Below are 18,792 nucleotides of genomic sequence, written 5' to 3' on the forward strand. Positions count from 1 at the left end.
TTATTCGTTAGCTTCATTATCATTGAAAATGTTAAGTTTCATTATATAATAATATGCATTATAAGTACCTGTTATTTGTTTTAGAGTTTCTTGTACTGTGGTTTTAGGTAGTCACATTTGTACAACCACTTCTCGGTAGGCTTAAAACGTAGTCTACATTTGCGACCAAACAAATGACTTCCATTTACAGCACATCGTGCTTCTTAAACGACAATACTAAGTAATTTGAGACATGTATTTACATAGTGTCTCCGAACCGCACGGGATCGCGCTAGATCGGCGATGTTACACCTAAATTTATCTGCTCGATTTAATTAAAAGTGGGGAGGAGGTGAGGAAGCATAATTAGAAGCAATGGTTATACGTTGAAGCGAGCTCTATGAGAAGATTAAACCTCTCCGGTGCATACTGTCTTAAGGCGGGGTCATATTTGCCCGTGATAAATAGTTGGCTGCGACCGCAAACACAAGTTTACGAGTACTTGAAGGACGTGTTGATGTTTTAATAAACATATATTGCTTAGTTTTGTTGTGGAAACGTGTTGATGCTTAAAATTAGAAATATGAATATCCGAAACGGCTTTTTAAGACAATCACTGTTTTTTCAACGCAACGAAAATTGATTGCATCGTCTTTTGGCTCCGGAAAAGAAGTCCTGAAAGAAGAAGGTAATGTATCAGTTATTAAAATGAAAATGCGAAAAGGCGTTCTCTTAATGGGGTAGATAAATTGAAATATGTCGAACACTTTGTGATTTCGGGAAATGAATTTTGGGAAGCTTCAGGGGCTATGTTGAAGTTGAGGAAGTTTCTCGAAGATGCGTGTGAATTGTTTTATTTAACCGTGGGCAAGCTATCCACAAATGGTTTTGTGGATCGGCTGAATGATTTCATGCCACATGACACATACATGCGAGTATACGGTTAATATTCTAATTGGATTCGTTTTGTTTTAATTCAAAATTAATTCTTCTTTGTTGATCTGTCAGTCTTAACCGGTAATTAACGAGCTATATAAAGCATTATTAAAGATGATAGAGTTATTTTTATATTTGACCAAATCTAAGACAGTTACTTAACTTCGCACTAGCTGTATCACAAATTTTGGTTCTTATAGGTTTTTTAAGTTTTTGAAGTGAAAACTTCTTTAGAATCGTTGCGATTTCAAACCGGATGCAACGGAAAAAACGACAGGTAAGAGACACAAATACAAAAATGTGTAGGATGAAGCCAGCAAAGAATGAGACAGAAATATACATACTATTTAATACAGCGCCATCTGTGAGATTTTTTAATACTAACGTGTGTATGAAAGCTCTTGTAGTGAATTTTAATTTAGGATTATACGTGAAATTAAAATATCAATTCACAGAGGGCGCTACCTTACAATTATTTACTAATGACAAAATTTTACATATACTTAAGACGTTTAGGATAATTGTATTTTAATTTTGGAAGGTTTCACTTCTACCTCGTGTGAATTGCACACATGTTTTTTTTTAAATTAAGTTTGAATAAACAAAAACCTAATGTCTCGTTTCTTACTGGCTTTTTTTTCGCTTGAGGATCATGTAAAAACTTAGCGAACGAGCCGTTGCTTGAGTTCACGATCCGTTTAGGTATGCACAGCTTGATATCTAGGTCAGCGGTATTACCCTAATGCATCTTTCATTTGTTTGTTTTTACTGACATTTCAGGAGCTCGACGAGTACTCACTGTGTTTCTGTTTAATTTTTATTAAAATTTCAAAATGAAGCCACGCTTTTGTACTAAGTTTTTTTTATAACTTTTTATAGGGTATTAAGTGGTAAGTTCCCACGTGAGCTCACAATACAATAGTAATTATAGAACAAAAAACTGACTACGTTTATGAAACACCAAATAAAGACACAAGTCTCTTCCTATGGTACGTTGCAATGGATATATTACTGGAGATATAATCCAAGAAAGAACACCAGTCAGTCGTAAAACTCATGCCAAATTCAGCAGCATTATAAGAGGACATGCTGCGCCATCCGACATAATGTGGGATAAAGCAAGAAGGAGTGGGCTTCCGATACGGTAGTAGATTCATTCGCGAAGCAGCTGACCTTGAGTTGTTAGGTCTCCTTCGGAGGTGCTCGGGCAGCTGTTAGCAAATCCCATCCCTCCTAGCTGAGACTTTGCTCGCCCACCTGTCGTAGTGAAACTGGAAAGGTATCAGAGTCACTAGTGAAAAAAAAAGTCCTTGCAGCAGTAACGCAGCTTTGCTATTGTATAATATAGAGATGTTACAACCATAACAATTATTACTTAAAACGGGATATTTACCAGTGTATTATACGAAATGAGTTCCCGATATTTTAAGTTATAATTGTTATGTTCGTGACCATGTTAGTTTAAAATTATAATTTTGTTACAATCACCTTTTGTAACTTTGAAAATACTCAGTGCTACTGTCATTAGTAAACAAAACATAACCTCCACTTTAAAACATAATTAAAGATATAACAAAATAAAACTTATTGGGAAATATTTATAATAATAAAAATCAATAACTGCCTAAATTTTATGTCATTGGCGTCCCTTTCGTACCTAAGTAAATAACCTGCGTGTGAGAGGGATGCAATCGACATAAAGGTTTAAAATTTTATAAAAATTAAAATTTTACCTACTGCATATTTGGATCGACGTTTTCAATATTTTCCATTTCACAATCTGAGTAACAATCAGACATATCATCGTCAGATTCGTCAGTGCTTTCATTGACGTTAATAACTATCCTACCAACATGATCATCTATCGAGTGTTCCTGTGAGTGAGTGATATTCATTTTCACATTTGATAGCTGACAATATGATTAAAACTATAGAAATATTTGTGTTGCGTATTATCCACTCTATATATAAATATATATCTACTGATGCGAGAAGTACCCCTACGGCTCTAAGATGGGTGGGTAGTGAAGCTATTTGAGAGAGCACGATAAATACGAACTTTTGCGAAAAATTAGGAAGGAAAACCTTTTCTCACAACTAGTGGTCCCGCAGTAGTCGAAATTCGACTATAATTAATTGAAATTTTATTTATAAAAAATATTATGGTTATATTGTCAAACACTATTCTTCTTCTATATCGTTCCCTCACTACTGAGGATCGCGACCACATGCGATGTACTTCCAATGCACCCGATCATGGGTGGCATGGACTGCATGGTACAAACTACCACCGAGTGCTTCTCTTGCTAGATCCGACCATCTGGCTGGTGTTCTGCCCACGGCGCGCTTGCCTTTTATTCGACCCGTAATTATGAGCTTCTCTAATTCATGTCTGGAAGAGCGCATGATGTGTCCGAAGAAGCTCATAACACGTTCCCGGCAGATAGAAGAGAGCCTTTTTCGGATGTCTAGCTGCCTTAGAATGGACTCGTTTGTTCGCATGGCAGTCCACGGTATTCGCAGCATCCTCCGCCACAATTCCACAATCCGCCAAAAATCCTCAAACACTATTAGACTTCTTTAATTTCGTCAAAACTACACTAGATAAATAGTATCAAAGACAAACAATATTAATCTATTCTCAATTTGACTTTCAACAATAACAAAAGTTTTTTTTTTATTGCCTTTGTAGGCAGACGGGCATACGGCCCTTCTGATGGTGAGTGGTTACCGTCGCCCATGGACTTCAGCAATGCCAGGGGCAGAGCCAAGCCGCTGCCTACCGCTTAATACTCTCCACAAGCCTCGTTTGAAGAAGGACCTGTCATAGCGCTCGGAAAACACCGTGGAGGGGAGCTCATTCCATAGTATAGCCGGATGGTACGTGGCAAAAAAGACAATAAAGTTTGACAATAAACGCAGAGTATATGTGTGTGTATATGCGTTATGTCAAATACATGGTAGTGTGTGTAATGTTTTCTTTATTGAACTAATGAATTTTTTTTTTTTTTTTTTTTTTTTTATTGCCTTTGTAGGCAGACGAGCACGGCCCACCTGATCGTAAGTGGTCACCGTCGCTCATGGACGTCAGCAATGCCAGGGGCAGAGCCAAGCCGCTGCCTACCATAAAGAACTCTCCGCAAGCCTCGTTTGAAGAAGGACATGTCATAGCGCTCGGAAAACACCGTGGAGGGGAGTTCATTCCAAAGCCGGATGGTACGTGGCAAAAAAGATCTTTGGAAACGCACTGTCGATGAACGCAGCGGTTCCAGATAATATGGATGAACTCTGCTCCGATGGCGGGAGGTGCGATGATAAAAAGGAGATGAGGGAATCATCTTGAATAATTCCTCAGAGCATTCCCCATGGACCATGCGGTATAAAACACAGAGAGAACCGAAGTCCCTCCCTAGACCCAGAGGTTCCAAGCGATCCGCGAGAACAGGACTATCGACCATCCGAACAGCCCGTTTCTGTATGGAGTCAAATGGAAGTAGCTGGTATTTGGGAGCCCCGGCCCAGAGGTGAGAGCAGTACTCCACGCGAGGTCGGACCTGCGCTTTATAAAGCGCAAGTCTCTGTCCAGGCGTGAAATACCGCTTCGCTCTGTTGAGAACTCCCAACATTTTAGAGGCCAATTTGGCTTTACCTTCCAAATGACTCCGAAACTGGACATCGCTCGAAATATCGACCCCCAGAATCCCGATACTCGCGGAAAGCTGCAGGGATACTCCTTGAAATTCCGGCGCCATGACAAAAGGGTCCTTCTTCGCAGTGAACGCGCAAACCTGTGTCTTCAATGGGTTGAACTGAACTGAATTCAGTTCACCCCACTTGGAGACCCGCCCCAGAGAGTTCTCCACTTTAGACACAAGTTTTAATCGCCTCTCGTGTACAACGCTTCGAGAGAGACTCTGATGGCCGATATATCGCGCATCCCCCGTGCTATCATCCGCATAGCAATGCATGCCATCAATAGATAGCATGTCATTGATATGCAGTATGAAAAGCGTGGGGGAGAGCACCGAACCTTGTGGAACACCAGCGTTGATGGTCATGGTATCGGAGCAGCAGCCGTCAACTACAACTGCGATGCTCCGTCCATCCAAAAAGCTAGCGATCCACTTGCAGAGTCCCTCAGGGATCCCGTATGCTGGAAGCTTCGATAGAAGTGCCCTATGCCAGACCCTGTCGAAGGCCTTCGCAATGTCAAGGCTCACAGCGAGAGCCTCGCCCTTGCTTTCCAAAGCTTCAGCCCATTTATGTGTGAGGTATACAAGAAGATCGCCAGCTGAGCGACCATGACGGAAACCGTACTGCCGGTCACTGATCAGCTGGCGATCCTCAAGATACTTAAGAAGTTGGATGTTTATGATTCGCTCCATCACCTTGGAAAGCAAGGAAGTTATCGCGATAGGTCTGTAATTCGAGGGGTCCGACCGGTCACCCTTCTTGGGGATAGGATGGACATGAGCAGTCTTCCATGAAGACGGAACCCTGTTGGTATTGTACGAGAGGCGATATAGACGCGTTAGCGCGGGTGTCAATTCAGGGGCGCATGTTTTTAGAACCACTGCGGGGATGCAATCTGGCCCACTCGACTTATGGACATCAAGAAGCCGAAGCTCCTGCCTGACCGCACGCTGTGTGATGCGAATCTCAGGCATGGAGCTGTCACACCGGGAGATGTTGGGCGGCGTGGCTCCCCCGTCATCCAAAGTCGAGTATGAGGCAAAGAGCTTGACCAGAAGGTCAGCCTTCTCCTTCGCACTATGAGCCAGACTGTCATTGGACTTACGCAGTGGTGGAAGGCTAGACCTGCAGAAGTTACCTTCTGCAGCCTTAGCTAGCGACCAGAAAGCACGGCTCCCAGAGGGATAGCTATTCAGTCGCTCGCCAATTCTGGCAACGTGCCCCGACTTCGCCTTGGCAATAGCCCTCTTATAGGACCTAGAGGCGGCGTTAAATTTCCGCCTTTTCTCCGAGATATCAGGATCCCGGCATCTCCTAGCAACATTAAATGCCACGTATGCAGACCGCTTGAGGCGTGCAGCATCCCTACTGGCTTTATTATACCAGGGTTTGCTGCGACCCCCAACGGGCACCTCAGAAGAAGGAATGAATAATTCCATTCCCTGAAGCACCACGTCTTTAAGTCGGTCCGCACAGATGTCAGGATCATCGGAGGAAAAGCAGAGCCGCCCCCATGGGTAGGATGCGTAAAATTCACGCATTCCATCCCAGTCTGCTGACCTGTACCGCCAAACTCTTCGAAACCCGGTCGTCGTTCGACGACTAGGACGAGAGAGTGGTATGGAAGCACGAATAAGGCAGTGATCAGACGATCCAAGTGGAGCGTCGACCACCACACTGTATCCAGCTGGGTGAGTGGTCAGCAGAAGGTCCAACAAAGAAGGCTCGTGCCCCTCAATGTCTGGGACACGTAGGCTGTGTCACCAGTTGTGAGAGGCCGTAGGACAAGGCGAAATCGTAGGCAGCCCGACCCGGGAGGTCAGTGGTTCTGGACCCCAACCACTCCTGGTGATGAGCGTTAAAGTCACCAAGGACCACCACCTCCGCAGATGGGTACTGCTCAAGCACGCGGTCAGTCCCCTCTTGTACATGCTCAAACAGAGCTGACCCCGCATCACTGCTGTGAGACCTGTACAGGCAAGCGTAGACTCTGGTACAGCCCCCATAGTCCACGCGTAGCCACAAGAGGGACAGGTCCCGTTGCTCGAGGCCCCGAAGCCGACGACAGCAGACATCCTCCCGGATAAACACGCACACCCCGGCTTTACGCAGGAAGGTGTGCTCCAATGCGTAGCCGGGGTATCCGAGGTACGACGTATCGTCCGGGGCAGATATCTGCGTCTCAGTCAGGAAAAAGAGGGCAGGCTGCGCCGTCTCAAGGTGGTGATGTACGGCGTCAAGGTTACTGTGTAGGCCCCTGACATTGCTGAAATCCACATTAAACGTGGAATGGGGATCCGCCGAAAAAACTCTTTTTCTTTTGTCGACTTTCATATTATTATTAATTTTAGTTGGAGAGTAAGGATTTGGAGAGGTAGGATGCTAGAGGTGAGATCAAGGCAATACCTGAATAAAGTGCAGGGCACAATGAACACTCGATCCGGGGTTGCGCGAGAAGCTGACGCAGGGCATGGAAGGGCCCCCAGTCCACCCTGCATACGATCGCCGGGATCCACTCCGGTCTCCGACTCCGGCACGACGACCGTATGACAGGATTTTACACCGGTTGGCGGGACAGCTTCCTGGGGCGGAGTTTAGTTGTGACACCCAGGTCCCCTACTGACCGGCGGGCGGCGGCAGGCACCGTTTCACTGGGTCTCCCTATACCCCCGTCAGCAACCCACGCCCCGCGGACTTGCGCGCACGTTTGCTCTGCATGTTCCAAGCATCACCAAGACTCACCCCCAACAAGGAGGAGGAAAGGAAAGGAATAGAACTGGCTCTCCAACCCACATGCCGGAACACAGCTAGGCTATTTGGCGGCAGACTCTAGTTGGAGGGTGGTCGCCAGCCAGTCGGACTAGGTCCTACCACCGATTGTGTTTTCGCAGCACCACCCAGGGGTTACTTGTAGGGAATCGCGGGTTAAACCTACGGAAGCGGGAAGCATCAACCCCCGAATTTTTGATGCATGGGAAATTTGATACTCCTCCGTCCGCGCAATTTTCGTAAAAAGGGATACAAAGTTTTTGCTTCACGTATTAATATATAGATATTTACGTCGCTCGTCATACCTTACTGTTTCATTAAAAACCTTCGGGTAAACTAAGTTTCAACTAGAATTTAATTTATTCAGAAGCGTTGCTAACATGCGACGCTTAATGGCGGAAATTTCGGACAGACCGATGCAGGTGTCCCGAAACTTAGATGAAATGACATTTTTGTTGGCTCCCTAAAAACGTGTCACGTGAAAATTTAATTTGCGTGAATTTTTTAAAATTCTAAAACGCGTTGTATTTTTATTAAATAGAGAAAGATAAAATTTTATTACGGAAGATATTGTGAAGTGTTGCAACAGTGTGGGTATTTTAACTTTATCGCCTTTAATTCTTTCGTATATTGGAAAACAATATTTGGTATTGAAATGATTAATGAAAGGGTTTTATGGACGGGTGGACGAGTTCATAGCCCACCTGGCGTTAAGTGATTACTGGAGCCCATAGACTTTTACAACGTAAATGCGCCACCCACCTTGAGATATAAGTTCTAAGGTCTCAAGTATAGTTACAACGGCTGCATCACCCTTTAAACTGAAACGGATGTTTTTTCCCGGTTAGGGTACCCCTCCGCATCGTCCCATAAGGAACTTCGTTCCAAAAACGGAAATTCACAGAATATGAAACTTGTGGTAAGTACATGTCAAATAATAGTGTGTATAATTTAAATAGGGGCGAAATTTCAAAACAATTCGCAACCGAAATTCGACCAAAACTGACCTAGATTAGAAAAGTCTTTACACCGGCTTAAACATTCTAAAATTACAAATGATATTCAACGAAACCGTACTTATAATTTTCGGCTCGATTCAATAACAATGAAAAAAACGGCGTTTTGTTAAGTATTAATAAAGTCTATAAAAAATAATATCAGTCGTTATTCGTTCGATCGTAAAAATGAAAAACGTTGATAGGATTTCGAATAATGGTTTATAAAAGTATAATTTTCGTTTCGTAACGATGTCTCGTAAAAGCGTAATCAAACGAGGAGCTCCATTCGTCAGTCGAGTTAAGATTAGGGAATTGTTTCATAAAGCCTGCTCGTATTTACATGGGTGTTGGGATTAAATCGAGCAGTTACTCTTGCACGTCCGGTGGAGTGGTCCGTCCATAACTCCTCAAGGCTAATATAAGACAAAAAAAACGGCGCTACTCACAAGATGTTTGTAAACACAATACCCTGCATAAAGCTCTTCATCGTCATTTATTCATTGTATTTCAACCAGCACCAGGGGCTCAGTTAACTCATTCTAACCGGCGCCATCTAGGCGGTCTTCGGATAGTCTGCGGACCGTGAGGGGTGGTGGTCGTGGCGCCGACGATTGCCGTTCTAACGTCCCATGTGGGAGGGTGATGGGAGAAATGTGCTCCGCACTAAACGGTTAACTTTCCCCCCTTTGCCTTTTCACGAGTTTTGTCTCATGCGAGGCTCGGACGTTGGTTGTTGAGCGACAGGAAGCTTTAGTCGGTTCGACTCCAACATACCCCGCCCACCATTCCTAGTGGAGGGCGGAAGTTCGGAGGTTTCCTCCGTACCAAAAAAAGGGGCTCAATTAAGCATTTCTTACTAATGAGGTATCTGTTCGATCCGCGTTTGAAAAGACCTACTCAATTTAGTAATATACAGATGATCCTTCTTCGCATAGACAATATTTGTTGATAAGACCTTTAACATGGTTTTCGCATGTCGTAGACATAATAATTAAGCAATTTTTTTATGGTACGGAAACTGTAAAGTTTTTTTATTTTTATTGTCCTTGTAGGCAGACGAGCATACGGCCCACCTGATGGTGAGTGGTTACCGTCGCCCATGGACTTTAGTAATGCCAGGGACAGAGCCAAGTCGCTGCCTACCGCTTAATACTCTTCACAAGCTTCTTCTAAAGAAGAACATGTCATAGCGCTCGGGAAACACCGTGGAGGGGAGCTCATTCCATAGCCGGATGGTACGTGGCAAAAAAGACCTCTGGAAACGAAAAGTCTGGAAAAGTCGAATCATCGACAATTAAAAAAAAAAACAGCTTGCTTAGACCGTAAAAGTAGTTTTAATTATATCTTTACTTAATTTATGGAACGAAGCCTAATCCAAGTAATGTATCTTTTCTCTGACATTAATGTTTTGTTCATAAAGCTTTTCTTCTAGTAGCGGGCCTCGATTCATTCTCTGCAATAATTGTACCGTTTTATGTCTCTTCGTTTATGTATTTTGTGTACACTCATTATTATTTCAATTAATTAATCTTGTAAGAAAAAAAATAATTGTATGGCCATTAACGTGATTCCAATTTGTTATTGTAAATTAAATTTATGTAGACCTCCTACGAGGTGAACTGACGAAATGCTAAAGGTCGCGGGAAACTGCAGGATGAGGTCGGCGCAGGACTGGTCATTATGGCAAGCCTTGGGGGAGGTATATGTCCAGCAGTGGACGTCTGTGGGCTGATGATGATGATGATTGTCAATCTTTGTTAATAAGGTCAGCTCGTGCACATGCTTTATAATATGTTTGAGACTTCGACCTTATGTTCTAGTTTGGATAGTAGAATTCATGTCTCAAATTACTACTGTTTATATTTTCATTAAACAAAAGGGGGACTGATAGTCACCTCAAACTATTCCCCATTTAACATTCGCCATTCCCAATAGGGAATTCCCCATTTAATATTCTTGCATTAACTGGTGGTAGGACCTCTTATGAGTCCGTGCGGGTAGGTACCACTACCCTGCCTATTTCTGCCGTGAAGCCGTAATGCGTTTCGGTTTGAAGGGTGGGGCAGCCGTTGTAACTGTACTGAGATCTTAGAGCTTATATCTCAAGGTGAGTGGCGCATTTACGTTGTAGATGTCTATGGGCTCCGTAAATCACTTAACACCAGGTGGGCTGTGAGCTCGTCCACCCATAAACGCTATAAAAAAAAAAAACTCATCTAAAAACAACTTTTTAAACTCATTTTTATGCGTTTTGTGGAATGGTTGTATTATTGAATTGAGTTAATTGAAAGTGATCGAGAATTTGCACAGTTATCAATGGTACTCACGTCAAAGCTTACGCCATATTTCAATGTACAATATAGGGCACGTACATTTTTAAATATGAAATGTGTGTGTGTGTGTACCGTATTGTGAATATCATTTCTCATTTAAGAAAAATGTTTTTTTGCGAGGAAAATCTCTCTCTTCGGAAAATCGATGATGAATTTTAATATCTCGTTTTAAGTTGGTAGGTATGCTGGCGTCTTGCGCGCTCATACAGTAACATAATTGTGTTTCATCAGAAGGAGGATAATATCCGCTCTTACCTATAAAAGTTTGGCAAAAAGATCAATCTATATAATTTTTATTTAGTAATTTTTTTTTAGTTATATCTTGAATGGTTTTTATATAAGAAAAAATGTAATGTTTTTGATGAAGATATTACATATGTCGGAGAAGCCACAATTATTAACACCATCATCAGACATCGTAGGGGCAAATAGGGTGGGTGATCGAGCTCAGAGGAATATTGAGTATACACCAATCACGTTTGTTGTCTTAGAACAATTTAGAAATCATCACAATATGACGTTAGCAAACGAAAACGAATGTCAGTTCTTAGGACGGAGGCACTGTTATTCAAGAAAGCTGGTTGATAAGTAAGATGACGTCTACGCGCCTCCATCGGCTAGCCTTTTATTTATTTATTTTATTGCTTAGATGGGTGGACGAACTCACAGCCCACTTGGTGTTAAGTGTTACTGGAGCCCATAGACATCTACATCGTAAATGCGCCACCCTTCTTGAGATATACATTCGAAGGTCTCAAGTATAGTTACAACGGCTGCCCCACCTTCCAAACCTTTTTTTTTTTTTCCTACCTAAGCTGATAGCCCTAGCGGCTATGTCAGCGTAACCCTAACTTTAGTAGGTGAGCTCACGGGGCTCAAACCTGACGATGTTGCTAACACGAACCCTAGCAAGAGCCGTGCTTCGCAGAATCTACCACCGGATCGGAAACGCGACCCACTGAGAAGATCCGGCGAGAAACTCAGTGGGCTGTGTCTGAGAGTTAATTTACTCGTCGAGCCCTTCGTCGCAAGCGACGGGTTCGACGAGAACGGTGACTGGTGCTTGAAGTACCTAAAAGCACCGTTAGTGGATCGGGAGGATCCGAGATGACGTGTTTTGGGCGACGTCGACTGCTTTCCATTCTGTCCGCAGGATCGGGAATGTAGTTACCGGCGGCCACGATGAGAGGGTTGTCGTGTCGGGCCGCTTTATCGAAGTGGCGCATGGACGCCGACTGAAGATACTGAAACGCATTACATTACATTAGGCTCTGTCGTAGCACGAAGCCGAGTTTCGACGATACCGCAATCGTGCCGCCATCTCTCGGGAATTGTGCTGCGTTTCGTTTAGCTACCAAACTAAAGACCGTCTCCGACATATAATATAAGAATATCCGATGAAAAACTTAACAAAGTTCCCAATGACATATTTTCGCTGATACGAAGACTCAGTTACTATGACCGCATCCAAATACACTTCCGATCCGGATCACGCAACCGCCATCCGCCGTGAACGCCCTAGACACGTTCTCAAGAATCGTTCTGATACAATCTCAGTATTGTGGAAGCTACTGGTAGCAGTAACCAAAACACATGTCACCGTACTGGTCCAACTGAACGAATGTGAGCCTTAGGCTATAGAATCAGTCCACTGAATTTCCTGCCCGATATTACGAATGGTAGTCGTAATACCGATCTAGTAATAGATGTAGTGCAGCTGCCCTTAAGCTGGTAGGCCTTTTCTAAGGGCGCTCGGGTAGTGGTTAGCAGTCCTTCCTGATCTGGATGAGTCGTCCAATACTGAATAAGTGGCGAGATCTTTAGACCAACAGCGGTTATAAGTACCAAAAGAAAAAAATCTTCATACTCTGGGTTGGTCGAGCAATACCGTTTGCTCGGTCACTATAATTGAATAAACGTGTTTCTTCTGACTACGGATGACTTACAAAAAGTTTGAGAAGCGTCTGAAATTTCCAACGAAATAAAATTAATACGAGAGGCCATTAAAGTTTAGTAAATTATCTCAACAATACAAAAAGAAAAACCTGTAATTATACCTATATATTTTTAATTTCAGTGAGGACTAGACAAAGCTTAAGATACCGTTCTCAAATTTCTTAGTAGATCGATCGACCTCTTACCATATTTGTTCGTCAGCTTTTACACAGCTGCGTTTTTCTCACATTTGTTTGTAGAATGTGATGGATCGCGGCATTCCTAACTATCCTCTTATGTAATCAATTCGACCAACGTATGACCAATTGCACATGATCTATCTATAGATAAAAGTTTCGTTCTCTGCTGTGTCATTCAGATTTTGTTTAGTTGAATTACGGTTCTCGTTATGGTGGTACCGTTCGAAGAGGGTTTTTATTTCGACTTACATTGCTTGCTTTGTATGAGTGGTATTGCCACTTCTATGTAACGTTATATTTGCTAGGTCCATACAATTGTTTATGTAACCCCATTTTCTTGAACTAACAGAAACGAATTGGGTTATTAGGTAAATACGTAATAGTAATTTAATAATTAAATACTACAAAAATTAATTTGAGATTTTTTTTTTTTATTGGCGGTAGAGCTTATTATAGTTTGCGCGGGTAGATACTACTATCGTGCTTACTTCTGGCGCGAAGAGGTTATGTTTTTCGATTTGAAGATTGAGACGACCTTTGCACAATACATTTGAGACTCGACCTCATGCATTAAGAATGGCAGTCATCACGGTTTAATCCGATCACCGTCCTCGCCGAACCCGTCACTTGCAACGAAGGGCTCGACGAGCGAATTAACCCATAGATACAACCCACTGAGTTTCTCGCCGGATCTTCTGAGTAGGTCGCGTTTCCGATCCAGTGGTAGATTCTGCGAAGCACTGCCCTTCCTACGGTCAGTGTTAGCAACACTCCGGTTTGGGCCCCGCGAACTCACCTATACACGTTAGGGTGAAGCTGAAATAGCCTCTCAAGGCTATCAGCATAGGTAGGATAAAAAAAACGGTTTTATGTGCATGACCACTTAAACCGGGATGTAGGCTCGTGTTCGCGCATCTATGTATTAACTAATAAAAATGATGACCTCATAATTAGCTTTTAATACAGAGGAAGTCTTTATTTTACCTTATTTATTCGACTTACCTTATTTACGATCTTCAACAAAGCTTACGTTCATTATTAAATTATTTACGTTCACGTTGTTCGTGTTTCATAGCTTCGACGAATAAACTTTTACGTTCGTGATAATGTGAGATTAGCTTCATAAACGTAGCTCAATGCAGCGATGACTTTACATTCGTTTAAGATTAAAAAAATATTTTCCAAATAATTTTGCGTGACTCGAGTTTTGATATTGTAAAATATTCAGAATAGTTTTGTTCTTTTTTTATATTAATTAAGAGCTTATTGAAATAAAAGTTTCTATTCTACTCTTTAGAGGCACAAGTCAGGTAACCTCGATATTGTCATATTATACCGTTACTAGAACTATGTACATGAATAGATAGGTCTCATTCCGTTCAACAATTAGAAGTAGGCGAAAATTTAATTACAATTAATAAGAATACACTATATTCAAACGTAAATCTGAAAGTAACGCAGAGCCTGTTGGTTTTTATTTAGCTTTTTTTGTTTCGATGTTACCTTGTTTTGGTTATTAAACATTCGCTATTTCAACAAATAACGCCCTTAGATGGAGACTGTTTTGATTATGGCCGTGTCGAATTCATATAACGATTAACAATGACTAGAAAGTCAATCACTAACAATCCTATCTACCACAAGATTGTTAACATATCATATTAAGATTCCTAAAACACTTTTTTTTTCGTCAGTAAATATGTAGGGTGTATTGACATGGTGGGCTCCCGGCCCGTCGACCGTGGGAATCGGTGGTCGTGCCGCCGCTCCGGCGTCTGGGGTACGGCGGGATGCATGTAATATGCTCTGCGTAAAGCCTGTCCCGCCGTCTCAATAACCCCGACTGGGCTCCGGCCCGGTCCGGGTTAAGGCGCCGGCTGTGAGCGGCAGGAGTTCTTAGTGAGGTTCAACTCCCACGTACTCCACCCTCTGCGCGGATGGGGATCCGGCGATTTTCTCCGGTGGATGGATAAAAAAGGCGTATTGACAGTCCATACGGCTGTAGGCCACCACGCTGCCTATTTCTGTCTGGGTTTCAACAACGGGACAGATGTAATCAAATATAATTGAGATTTCGACTTCATATCTAAGGTGGATTACGGAATTTATGTGGTGATGTAGATTCCAGAAACCATTTAACACTAGGTGGGATCTTTCGCCCATATTTTTTCAGTCATTTCCTGATCGTTGAAGATCGTGAGTCAGTTGTAGTTTTCTCGCTGCTTTTCTTCGCCTATTCTGAGGTTTTGCCTCGCGGGATCTTCTAGCTGTTGAGTCACGTACAAAGAAAAAAGCATACAAGATATAAGCCACTAACCATACTATTATAAGATACAACCACAAGATCTTGAGCCACGCGTTCCAATGTTATACCTTTAAACGTAGGACCTCCCTTTGTGGGTCCGCGTGGGTAAGTACCATCGCCCTGCCTATTTCTGCCGTGAAGCAGTAATGCATTTTGGTCTGAAGGGTAGGGCAGCCGTTGTAACTATACTGAGATCTTGAACTTATATCTCAAGGTGGGTACATTTATGTAGTAGATATCTATGGGCTCCAGTAACCACTTAACACCAGGCGAGCTGTGAGCTCGTCCACCCATCTAATCAATAAAAAAAAAGAACAGAAGAAGCGGTAGAAAAAGGCAGGGCACTAGTTTAATCGGCTGGGGGTTCGCATTACACTCTGTCACTAATAAAACCACACCATTTTTAATTTTTCGGGCAGGGGGCCGAACCTAAGCATCCTTGGGACCGCGGTTTGTTCCTCAAATCTGTAGGGCGTCAAGTCCTACATTTCCCGCGCGCCCCCTCATTGCAGAATCCTGGGTACCGAACCTCTTACCTATCCGTGCTAGGGAGCACAGGGGGTATCTGGGACTTGACAGCCTGTAGATATTGGTAGTAAAACCGCACCATGCGCCAACGCGTTTGGACGTAAACCACAACGCTAAATACCGTCTAATTTACACAACGAAGTAAAATGATATCGCGTTTTCCTCGCCCTCGTTCAATTATATCTGAACAAAGGTTTTTTCCCTTCCGAATATCGCCCTTAAATATTACCTGTTACGTAACGCACGTTTGTACGTACTCAAATTACGTTTTGTTATTTTATTCACAGCTCGTGTCTGGCTTGTTTTTTACATTTGACAGTACAAGGTTATTTACATTTATATTTAAACGAGAATTTATATAGCAGGTACAAAAGCGGTATTTAGACAAAAAAAAAGTGCGTGCGTACAAAGTACACATGTCGGAAGTGAAACTTTTTTGGCAAACTAATTTATAAGTCTTGCTTATATTTATACAAATCTAAAACTTTCGAGACTTAGAGGAAAGGAAAAAGGAAGATAAAATATGTTGCCAAAAGTCTGTCAAATGTCAATCTCAAACCTCAGTGTTGACAGTCACATTATGTTTAGATTTCTAAATTGTAAATGACTAATATTTTGCCAATTGAATTGAATAATTTAATTTCATGCTATTTGATTAATGTTCCAAATTCTTTTCATTTCAATTCAATTCCTATTAACATTTTTCACAAAAAAATTATAAAATATTAGGCTGTATGGTAAGGTTGCTGACATAGCCCGTAGAATTAGTGAACTGAAGTGGCAATGGGCCGGCCACATAGCACGAAGAGAGGACGGTCGATGGGGCAGAAAGATCCTGGAGTGGCGAACACGTACTGGCAAGCGCAGTGTGGGACGGCCACCTACTAGATGGACCGATGACCTAGTAAAAAGCGCTGGGTCTCGTTGGATGCAGGTGGCAATGGACCGGTCGCACTGGAAATCTATTGGAGAGGCCTATGTTCAGCAGTGGACGGCGATAGGCTGAAATGATGATGATGAGGCTGTATGGTATGATACATTTGACTTTCCAGTTAGAAAAATACAAAAACTACTACTACTGACGTTTGACAAGTACTTAAATTCAATAGTAGTTTGATGTCACTTCCGTTGCATACCTGCGTGACGTTCTGTAAAAATTTTACCCTCATGCGCCTAAAGAAGTTCCATTTTAAAAATCATTATTTATACTTTATTTCAGTTTTTTTCAAAACCATATAGCATTTTGTAAAAATTACTTATAATCTATGTTAGTAACTTAAAAATCTAACACATAACTATCAGACATACACTAAAATATATCATTAGTGTTTTTTTTCCTTCCAAGTGAACAAACAAAATAAGGCTCTATGAAATTAGGTACTTCTAAATTTTAGTATTGTAAATTTACTCATGTAGAAAGAGCATAGTGGACTTTCTTAATATTCGTATTCTAATGTATAAATTTGTTAAGGACGTCATAATCTCGTATTGCGGGACTGATCTCCAGCAATGGTATTGACGTTTCTTGAAGATTCACGGTAGGTACAATTTAAAAATAACTGGTATAGTGTGGTGTCAATTCGCATGAATCAGCTCCGATTTGAACGATGTAATAGCGTTTATATACATATTTATAGTACTTATGTATTATGTGTGTGCCGGGTAGCCATCATACAGCACCAGACATTTGACAGATACCTGAATCTCGCTTACGACATTTTCGGTTTACCAAGCAATATCACCCGCTCGGTGGAAGATCATATCTCATTGGTGGTTGGACCTCTTGGAAGTCCGCACGGGTAGGTACCACCACTCCGCCTATTTCCGCCGTGAAGCAGTAATGCGTTTCGGTTCGAAGGGTGGGGTAGCCGTTGTAACTATACTGAGACCTCAGAACTTATATCTCAAGGTGGATGGCGCGTTTACGTTGTAGATGTCTATGGGCTCTAATAACCACTTAACATCAGGTGGGCTGTTAGCTCGTCCTACCATCTAAGTAATAAATAAAAAACTCTGACGTATATCTCCACATGTGTTCTATTTCTCTCTATGGCATTATGCCTAAGTATAACGCATTTAATTCAACAGATTGTAAGCAGCATGACCCATACCTAATACCACCATTAAATTATTCTTAAACAAATACGAACCTGTACTAGGCATTGTGTAAGAGCACTAAAATAACTATAGAACCTATCTCCGCATAATAGATATGTAGCATGGACGTAATATAATGTTCCACTTTTTATTTATTTTATTGCTTATAACAACTTAGTTTGAAGGACATAATATTTTATATTGGTCATAATTTCAAAGATATTTTAATGTTTTTTTTTATTGCTTAGATGGGTAGACGAGCTCACAGCCCACCTGGTGTTAAGTGGTTACTGGAGCCTACATCTAAAACGTAAATGCGCCACCTACCTTGAGATATAAGTTCTTAGGTCTCAGTATAGTTACAACGGCTACCCCACCCTTCAAACCGAAACGCATTACTGCTTCACGGCAGAAATAGGCGGGAATAGAAATACCCGTGCGGTCTCACAAAAGGTCCTACCACCATTTAATCCACCAGTTTAATCTCCTGTTTTTTTATACATACATCTCTATCTCTTGTTAAGAGCCGTAAAACAGCCATTTACGGCTTGACGGGTAGGAATTCAGTTACCTCAAGTTAAAGGCTTGGTCTCTTGTCTTGAATTAGGTAGTGACATACACGTTATCGTTTACACGGGGCTCGTTTTATATACTCAGCAATGCTCATCAAAAGAGTCCTATAAAAGTTTTACGTCCATGTAAGCAGCACGTACGACCAATACAGTGTCTTCACGTTCAATATAATGTTTGTTAGTAAGTGCGCTTTGGCCGGAGGTAATTCGATTTTCATACTAATGTTCCTAAAGTTGCCTCTGTCTCCTATCTACCGGAAGAGGTTAACTAAGCGAAACTCCGTCGTAACTGTTATTATAAATGATCAAATATTTACAATAGTTGTCGCTACAATTATATGTAAGTTGACGGCAATTTATTAGCTAACTATTCCGAAGTCATTTCGCTGTTCGATTGTCTGTTGAAAAGTTTGTATTGTTGTTGTAGTAGGGTACCCCGCTGGTACA

General features: G+C 42.0%; 1 protein-coding gene across 4 annotated transcripts in view; it reads left to right on the forward strand.

Moving 5' to 3' along the window:
- LOC105842037 (TWiK family of potassium channels protein 9) overlaps positions 1 to 18,792 on the forward strand; it is a 372,737-nt gene that overhangs the window by 167,025 nt on the left and 186,920 nt on the right. Inside the window, exon 1 of one of the 4 annotated variants that reach the window (XR_009975200.1) lies at positions 16,241 to 16,705. The exons of 2 other annotated variants lie outside the window; for them this stretch is intronic. The gene's annotated coding sequence lies outside the window, so the exon portion shown is untranslated. Of the gene's footprint in view, positions 1 to 16,240; positions 16,706 to 18,792 lie in introns of those variants that run through there. One more of the 4 variants, XR_009975199.1, reaches the window with a different exon arrangement.

This window comes from Bombyx mori, chromosome 16, assembly GCF_030269925.1.
Source record: "Bombyx mori chromosome 16, ASM3026992v2".
In the NCBI taxonomy this organism is placed as follows: domain Eukaryota; kingdom Metazoa; phylum Arthropoda; class Insecta; order Lepidoptera; family Bombycidae; genus Bombyx; species Bombyx mori.